General features: G+C 43.0%; 1 pseudogene; it reads left to right on the forward strand.

Annotated features, from left to right (window-relative positions):
- Positions 1 to 2,283: 2,283 nt before the first annotated feature.
- LOC112072240 (nuclear factor 7, brain-like) lies at positions 2,284 to 6,931 on the forward strand (annotated as a pseudogene).
- Positions 6,932 to 10,210: the final 3,279 nt, after the last annotated feature.

Below are 10,210 nucleotides of genomic sequence, written 5' to 3' on the forward strand. Positions count from 1 at the left end.
ACTTAGACAGACTTTCTATTAAACTGCAACTCTTTTAAAGCTGAATAAGGGAGTGATCTTGAACATGGTTTGACTCTACCTAGGTAAACACCCCAAAACTTTGATGAGGGACATCTGGTATGAACTTAATTCTTTTACCCGTGTTCTGTTACATCACACCAAGTCTTATGATCATGAAACCTCAAAATGTTCCACATAGCGACACCTGTTTAAGATTCTCCAATTCGTAATTGGTCTGGTACCCCCAACTAGGGATGTTAACGGTTAACCGTTAAAGCCGCCGAAAATACATTTGACCAGTCAAGCTTATCGGTCTATAGGTTCATTTGCATCATTTTGTGGAATTAAATTGGCTCATTTGTATTTTCGTTAGTCGTCATGCATTTTATTTATCACACATACAGAGAGCCTAGTTTGAGGAGCGGAATAGCCTACCACCTGTCAGACAGCATGAGAGTAGCTCCTCAAAAATGCCTGTAGGCTACTGGAGTGAAACCTGCTTTTGTCAGCCCCCCAAAATAACAATTCTATATGTAATCATGTGTTAAAACTTGTGGCGACGATTAAAAAGTAGCCATTTCTATTTCTCAATCTCAACTCGTAAAGCGCGCCTCCCATTCACCATTTGGATGCATAGTCTATAGCCTGCCTACCGTTGACTATCAGCGCATCACCCACCACTTTGCAATGTGAGCTTGAGTCAGTAAAATAGTTTGAAACCTTTTTTTTATCTCTTTTTCTCCCCAATTGGTAGTTACAGTCTTGTCCCATTGCTGCAACTCCCGTACGGACACAGGAGAGGCGAAGATCGAGAGCAGTGCGTCCTCCGAAACACAACCCAGCCGAGCCGCTTCTTGACACAATGCCCGCTTAACCCAGAAGCCAGCCGCACCAATATGTCAGATGATACACTGTACACCTGGCAACCGTGTCAGCGTGCATTGCACCTGGCCCGCCACAGGAGTCGCTAGTGCACGATGGGACAAGGACATCCCTGCCGGCCAAACCCTCCCTTAACCGGGATGACACGGGCCGGCTGCAACAGAGCTTGGACTCGAACCCAGAATCTCTAGTAGCACAGCTAGCACTGCAACACAGTGCCTTAAACCACTGCACCACTCAGGAGGCCTAAAAATTGTTTGAAACCTAAACATTTTAGTAAATAATGAGGCATGTCTTACCTTGCTTCAAAGTATCCTTTGCGAAAATACATCCATAGAAACGTGGAGGCAATTATTTTATAAAGACTTCCTGATGCCATCAACCAGCCTTTCTCTCCTGTTCTATTGGTTTTCATGTCAACTTTCTTTTGTTGTCCAGAAGCCAAAGGCACAATCCTAGTCATATTAGCAACCCATCCTTGCAGTTGCTATTAGATTTCCCCTCTTTCTAAGTTTCTAATGGAGATTTTCATTCGCTGTTTAGAACTGTGTTTTCCGCTAATTTCAATTTGTCAAATGTTTAAAAATGACGTTTAATTAGCTGCTTCATTACAGGAGTTGCATGTTCTATAATAGGCTATAGACTTTTTTTTTCATTATACCACCCTATTTCTCACCAATTTCATGAAATCCAATTGCAATCCAATTACGATCTTGTCTCATCGCGGCAACTCCCCAACAGGCTCGGGAGAGGCGAAGGTCGAGTCATGCGTCCTCTGAAACATGACCCGCCAAGACGCTCTTCTTAACACCCGCTTGCTTAACCCGGAAGTCAGCTTCACCAATGTGTCAGAGGAAACACTGTTCAACTGACGACCGCAGTCAGCTTGCAGGTGCCCGGCCCGCCACAAGGAGTCGCTAGAGTGCAATGAGCCATGGAAAGCCCCCCTGGCCAAACCCTGGGATCGAACCCCAGGCTGTAGTGATGCCGCAACACTGCGATGCAGTGCCTAACATTCTGACCAGACCGCGCGCACGTGTGCGTCTGAGTGCACCATCGCACATGTTGATTTTGTCCCCCCACACCAGACGCTATCAGGACACACAGGTTGAAATATCAAAACAATTTGGGGACAGGTCAAAAAGAAATAAACATTTATAGCTTGCTGTTGCTAGCTCATTTGTTCTGGGATATAAACATTGGGTTGTTATTTTACCTGAAATGCACAAGGTCCTCTACTCCGACAATTAATCCACAGATAAAACGGTAAACCGAATAATTTTCTAGTCATCTCTTGTCACGCCCTGGGCATAGTGAGGGTTTTAGTCTCTATTTTGGTTAGGCCAGGGTGTGATTAGGGTGGGCATTCTATGTGTTATATTTCTGGCTGGGTCTTCCAGCATGACAACGACCCGAAACACACAGCCAGGGCAACTAAGGAGTGAGAAGCATCTCAAGAAGCATCTCAAGGTCCTGGAGTGGCCTAGCCAGTCTCCAGACCTGAACCCAACGGAGAATCTTTGGAGGGAGCTGAAAGTCTGTATTGCCCAGCGACAGCGCCGAAACCTGAAGGGTCTGGAGAAGGTCTGTATGGAGAGTGGGGCCAAAATCCCTGCTGCAGTGTGTGCAACCTGGTCAAGAACTACAGGAAACGTATGATCTCTGTAATTGCAAACAAAGGTTTCTGTACAAATATTAAGTTCTGCTTTTCTGATGTATCAAATACTTATGTCATGCAATAAAATGCATTAATTACTTATACAATGTGATTTTCTGGATTTTTGTTTTAGATTCCGTCTCTCACAGTTGAAGTGTACCTATGATAAAAAATTACAGACCTCTACATGCTTTTTAAGTAGGAAAACCTGCAAAATCGGCAGTGTTTCAAATACTTCTTCTCCCCACTGTTCTCTGATAGTATTTTCTGTTGGTCACGTCATTTTACTGGTTGGACATTTTCCTACCGTTCGTTGACCGGTTAATGAGGGTCAGCTAGTCGGCAGAATACCGACCAGGCATGCAGGGCACGTGCCCAGGGGTCCTGACCTCCAGGGTGCCTCCATTGATATTGTTAGTCACTCTCACTCAGATATCATTAACATGGCATAAGTCACTGTAAAATGTGTAGAATTGCAGGAAATTAGCTTTAAAACGTCAAACATGTATCTCTGCCCCATTGCAAAGGAGTAGATTACATTACATTTTTTATTGAAAAAATTGCTTGCTTGGTAGGGGGCATTTGATTGAATCCTGGTCTCTGTGTTGTTAGAACGTTCTGAGGGGAGCTCTGTGGGTTCCTGGTGAAAGAGAACCGTGAAATGGAAGGACTGAACCAACAGCAGGCCTCTGAGATCATCAAGACCAAGGAGAGGGCATCTCTTTCTCTCTCACTCACACCTACACATAGTACAGAAAACATGCAACACTGCATAGAACATGTAAATTATCAACCCAACCACGCTGATAGATTTAATCTTGCCCGAAACTAACTGATTGATCTGGCAACTGGAGGGCTGCTGGGTTCACATCCTCAAGACATTCCCTTACCGTTGTGCCTTTGGGCAAGGCCCTTAACGCCACAACTTACTCTCCATCCAGTGGCGTTGCACTGCAGCTTGACCCTGTGCTCGTCTCAACTGTATGTGTGATGCGTGCTGTCTGGGGGGGGGGGGGGGGGGGGATTGAGAACAGAGCAGAAGACACATTTCTGTTGGCTGTAACTAATGGAAAATAAAGTTGTATTGTATGTGTTATTGTATTGAATAATTTACTAATCTGTGAATGTGACTTTAGTAAAGCTTGAAGAAAGTGGTGTGTCATACAGTCAAACATTTCCATCCCATCACAGGAGAAGTCTAAAAGCCTGTCGGCTCACATCTCCTCCTGTTTCGAGGAGCTGCACCAGTTCCTGAGGAGGAGGGAGGAGGAGTTGAAGGAGGAGCAGGAGAGGGAAGAGAAGAAAACTGTGGCGGCCATGCTGAAGAATGATTGTGTGATAGAGAACAGGCTGATGATTGGGAGGGAGATGGAAGTGACTGCAGTCTGCTCTGGAGATACCTAAGTCTGACCACTTTCTAGAGGTGAGAGGAGTCTCACAGAGTCTAGTTACTGGTTGTCTTGTGGTCTGCCTTTCATAATTAGTGATTTGATGCGTGTGTGTGTGTATGTGTGTGTGTTCACAGTGGTGGAGTGAAAGAGGCCTTCCTGTTATTGAGGGGATGAAGATGAAGGACACAGCCAAACCTAAGTGCAAAAACATTAAATATACACACATGAATACAATGACATGAGCAAATATACAGTACCAGTCAAAAGTTTGGACACACCTACTCATTCAAGGGTTTTTCTTTATTTTTACTATTTTCTACATTATAGAATAATAGTGTAGACATGAAAACTATGTAATAACATATGGAATCATGTAGTAACCCAAAAAGTGTTAAACAAATCAAAATATATTTTATATTTGAGATTCTTCAAAGTAGCCATCCTTTGCCTTGATTACAGCTTTGCATACTCTTGCCATTCTCTCAACCAGCTTCATGAGGAATGCTTTTCCAACAGTCTTGAAGGAGTTCCCACATATGCTGAGCCCTTGTTGGCTGCTTTTCCTTCACTCTGTGGTCCAACTCATCCCAAACCATCCCAATTAGGTTGAGGTCGAGTGATTGTTTTGTTTAACACTTTTTTGGTCACTACATGATTCCATATGTGTTATTTCATAGTTTTGAAGTCTACACTATAATTCTACAATGTAGAAAATAGTCAAAATAAAGACAAACTTTTTGACAGGTACTGTATGTATAGGCCTTGTATTGCCTTCTGAGAGATATGTTGTGTCTTTTAGACCAATATGGCCACCAGTGTCCCCACGATTAATTATTGCTTTGATAGGAAATGTTTGTTCCAGACAGTCTAACTCCAAAATTGTGAACTTTTTGTGGTGATTTCAACCCTGTCTGTTTCAGGTACAGGTCAAAGGTTAGAGGTCTGTCTGTGACCCCTGACTCTTTCAATCTCGGCCTCTACGAGACTCACTTGCCCTTCTGCATGTGGAAGGAGATGCTAAAGGTTGTCAAACAAGGTGAGAATGAGGACTGACTGGGGAAACCAGGTGAGAGTGAGGACTGACTGGGGAAACCAGGTGAGAATGAGGACTGACTGGGGAAAACAGGTGAGAGTGAGGACTGACTGGGGAAACCAGGTGAGAGTGAGGACTGACTGCGGAAACCAGCTGAGAGTTAGGACTGACTGGGGAAACCAGGTGTGACTGAGGACAGACTGGGGAAACCAGGTGAGAGTGAGGACTGACTGCGGAAACCAGCTGAGAGTTAGGACTGACTGGGGAAACCAGGTGAGACTGAGGACAGACTGGGGAAACCAGGTGAAGGAGAGAACATGGGAAAGTGTGTGTCTCTAACTCCATCTCTCTCTCTGTCTGTTGAACTCTTCCCCTCAGTTCCTGTGCGCCTCACCCTTAGCAGCAGTGATGATTCCTATTTAAAGGTATCAGAGGGTGGGGCCAGTGTCAGGCACGCAGACCAGAAGGCCGGCTTCGGCTTCGGCTTCAAGTACTACCGTGACTACGCCACCACCACCACCGTCGTCTCCACAGAAACCGTCCAAACAGGGCAGCACTACTGGGAAGTGGAGGTGGGGGGGAAGCTGGACTGGGGGGTGGGGCTGAAGGTGAAGGAAGATTCCGGAAAAGAGTCTGTCCTGTCTCCAGAGAGGGAGATAATGTTGCACCTGAAGCCTGAGAAGGGCCTGGTGTTCAGCCATGATGGTGTGGAGACGCCCCTGATGGCTGCTGGTGGTGACCCAGGTACTCAGGCTGAGGCCCAGGCCGGGCCTCGTAGGGTGGGGCTGTACCTAGACTGTGACAGGGAGAGGGTGTCCTTCTATGATGCAGACAGCATGGTTCTCCTCCACTCCTCATGGTGCAGCTTCATCTCCCCGTGTTCCTTATGCCTCTGCCCCGGGCCGTACATGGAGGGCCGCAACACTAACCCACTGACTGTCTGTTGGTTCTGACCCAGCTTGCAACTGGTTGCAATGACGTCTTCATGACATATTTCATTATGTCATGTCAGGTTTTATTTTATAACCTCATCATGAAAAATTGCTGTAGCTGATTGGCCCTTACAATTTCTATGGTGCATTACATTTCTTGTTGATGTTGGGTATTTGAGGAACTATTTACTAGAGTGATCAAATTATGAATTTTGACTTAATACTTTTCTTAAGGTATATTGTTGACGTTGGAGGCATATTCTGTTAAGACTTGGTTTGTAGTGTCCTTTTTGTAATATTACTATGGTGACGGCAGGGTTATGCTTTGTGGACATAATGTCACTGTACAATATCCAAGAAAAAGGTAATTCATATAAAATATTCCATTGAAAAAAATCAGCACAGTTGGTTGAGAAGGTTTGAATCGTAAACAATTTCACCAGTTGTTTGAAGTAGATTTTTCAGTCTATTTTCAAATATAAACGTTCACTTAAAACATATTTTATTTAAATGTATACTGTACTAGGCGGAGTCGACTTGCACATCTAGACAGCCAGTACATCTCTGTTACCAAGCCAGGAACTTAATTGGTTCCTCTCAATGGTGTAGTCATGGCCCTGCCTGATGCTAGAACCTTTGTGAGATAGGACTGTTCCTTTTCACTCCATCTGACCTGACCTCGAGCCAAATAACTCGCTCCTCCCTAAATCCACCACTGTCCTACCTTATCAGTGACTGAAACCATTAGGAGCCATGAGTTGTACTGACAGAATGTCAACTTTCTGCACTCCCCCTTGTCTCACTCAGTTAACTTTCCATACACCTAGTTCTTATCCACCCTCCATTGACCCCAACATATACATTCCTTATACATGTACAGTAATCAATTAGTTCTAGTCTGGTAACGTGAATAAGTATATTTCAAAATAGAATCCAACAGTCCCTCCTTTTTGAATAGTAACTCCATACTGTTCAACATGATATAAACTTTGAAATTACTTATCAATTAACAGAAAATAAAACGCGATTAACATTCTCAGTTGATTTGTATGTTTACACCTCCAAGATTTATGGCCTCTGACTTATAATCACACTATGCACACTCTTATTCCCCATCCTATTGTACAACTGATAATGACATTTCAGCTGGAGCTTTTGACTTTCTCCATTTCAGCTGGAGCTTTTGACTTTCTCTTCCTCCTTCGGATTCCTAAGAGAGTGATAGCAAAACACTTGAAAAGCAAAAGAAAACACAAAATATGACAAGTATTAGTAATTCGTTAAGCTATGCATAATCAAATATGGCAAAAGCCAAAGTTTGATAACATGACGATTCCCACTCTCCCTTATCCTGACTCTATACCTTTGGGATACTATTCTGCTGGGGTCGACAAAAATGAAGGCTCTAAACACATCCTCATGCTTGTATCCAGACTTCCCCTGTCAGGCTGTAGGTTAATAGGAAGTATTCCCACTTTGGTACTACTCCACACATCTCCCGGTCTTCTTATCAGTAGGGAGTATACATTCTTGCACCTTTCCTAAGTCTATTGTTAATTCTCCGGACTCACACACAAAGAGCTATTTGAGAATTATGGACCCACTCATACTCAAGTGAACATCATGATGCAAAACACAGAGAATACAATAATATAAACCAGTGAAGCTATCAGACAGTGTTATAGGGCAATAGTTCACAATCTATAGTATTATCTTTATCATATGACTCCTATCTCACCCTTATGGAAACGTTCTGTCTCAGAGACAGTCCCCCTATGTACTTTGCCTCCGGCCACAAATACATTTGCATATAGATTCTTCCATCTAACCCATAACACATGAATCACTACTGCTAGGCCACTTATATAGTTATAAACATACTAAAACATGCTCAAGTCAATTAGTCAGTTTCCTACAATACAAAATATAACATAAAAAAAAATATATTCTCAGTTGTTTTTTTGTTTTTTACCAAGTGGTACATTGTTTGAAGTTGAATCTAAACTTTCACTTATAACATATTTTATTTTAATTATTCACATACTGTACTTCTTCATTAATCAAGCCCATAAAGTCAATACAACAGAACAAGTGAATCATTTGGTATATCATGTTTAATGACAGGTTGTTTGAACAACATTTTGGGTTTCTTTGAACCCTCATACTTCAGATTTCATTACAGTTGTATAATGATGTTCCCCTCACATTGGGAAGAGCAGAAAGCCATTGATGTTGGTGTGCTTATCGCTATTATCAACAAGCCTATAGCTTGCATGGAGGCGCATGTAGACAAGTCCCCCTCATCCAGCTCTAGAGTCATTGCAATGGAAACATAATGATTATACCCATGATTATTGCGCTGATGTGAAAACATTATTCCCAGGTCATTCTTGAACAACTCTGCGCCCAGAAATGCTGTTGAACAGTCATCCATGCCAGAGAATCTGAAGTAGTAGACCCCTTTCACTGGTGCAGTGAAGACACCTGCATCAGAGGAAAAACAGAGAGAGATCAACACTATCAGTCTCTCATAGACACTGGAGCCGCCTGTTAGTGATGTTAGACTCAGTGTCTGTAGCTGTTCCCTATGGATATGTGTGTTCATACAGTTGAAGTCGGAAGTTTACATACACTTAGGTTGGAGTCATTAAAACTCATTTTTCAACCACTCCACAAATTTCTTGTTAACAAACTATAGTTTTGGCAAGTCGGTTAGGACATCTACTTTGTGCATGACACAAGTCATTTTTCCAACAATTGTTAACAGACAGATTATTTCACTTATAATTCACTGTATCACAATTCCAGTGGGTCAGAAGTTTACATACACTAAGTTGACAGCTTGGAAAATTCCCGACAATCATGTCATGGCTTTAGAAGCTTCTGATAGGCTAATTGACATAATTTGAGTCAATTGGAGGTGTACCTGTGAATGTTTTTCAAGGCCTACCTTCAAACTCAGTGCCTCTTTGCTTGACATCATGGGCAAATCAAAAGAAATCAGCCAAGACCTCAGGAAAAAAATGGTAGACCTCCACAAGTCTGGTTCATCCTTGGGAGCAATTTCCAAACGCCTGAAGGTACCACGTTCATCTGTACAAACAATAGTACGCAAGTATTAACACCATGGGAACCACACAGTCGTCACTGTCTCTTATACACATCTAGATGTGTATAAGAGACAGGGGACAAAGATCGTACTATTTGGAGAAATGTCCTCTGGTCTGATGAAACAAAAATAGAACTGTTTGGCCATAATGACCATCGTTATGTCTGGAGGAAAAAGGGGGAGGCTTGCAAGCCGAAGAACACCATCCCAACCGTGAAGCACGGGGGTGGCAGCATCATGTTGTGGGGGTGCTTTGCTGCAGGAGGGACTGGTGCACTTCACAAAATAGATGGCGTCATGAGGAGGGAAATTATGTGGATATATTGAAGCAACATCTCAAGACATCAGTCAGGAAGTTAAAGCTTGGTCGCAAATGGGTCTTCCAAATGGACAATGACCCCAAGCATACAGTGGGCTCCAAAATGACTGGCACCCCTGACTGGCAATGCACAAACAATACTTTAAAAAATATTAACAATATAATTATAGAGATAAACCCAAAATACCAACATGTGAGAAATACTGTACTTTATTAATGTTCCAATGGAACCCACCAAAATCATTCAATTATTTAATACAAGGTTTCATAATTATTGGCACTCCTCATTAGTACTTAGTGCAACCACCTCTGGCAAGGATAACAGCATGGAGTCTTTTCCTGTAATGTTTGACAAGGTTAATGAACACATTTGGAGGGATTTTGGACCATTCCTCTATGCAGATCCTTTCAAGATCCTTCACATTCTTGGGTTTGCGCTTATCAACTGCCCTCTTCCACTCAGCCCACAGGTTTTCGATTGGATTGAGGTCCGGAAACTGAGATGGCCATGGCAGAACATTGATTTTGTTGTCACAGAACCATTTCTGTGTGGATCTTGAGGTATGTTTCGGGTCATTGTCTTGTTGGAAAGTCCACCTACGGCCAAGTCCCAGCCTTCTGGCAGAGGCAACCAGATTGTCAGCCAAAATTGCCTGATACTTGGTAGAATTCATTATGCCATCAATCTTAACCAGTGCACCTGGACCTCTGGAATCAAAACAGCCCCAAAACATCACTGACCCCCCTTCATATTTCACCGTGGGTATGAGGTGCCTCTCCTTGAATGCATCTCTGTTTCGACGCCAAACATGCCGATGCTGTATCTGACCAAAACGTTCAATTTTTGTCTCATCTGACCAGAGCACCTTCTTCCAGTCATAATTTAA

The sequence above is a fragment of the Salvelinus sp. IW2-2015 genome, unplaced genomic scaffold (assembly GCF_002910315.2).
Source record: "Salvelinus sp. IW2-2015 unplaced genomic scaffold, ASM291031v2 Un_scaffold1862, whole genome shotgun sequence".
Classification (NCBI taxonomy): Eukaryota; Metazoa; Chordata; class Actinopteri; order Salmoniformes; family Salmonidae; genus Salvelinus; species Salvelinus sp. IW2-2015.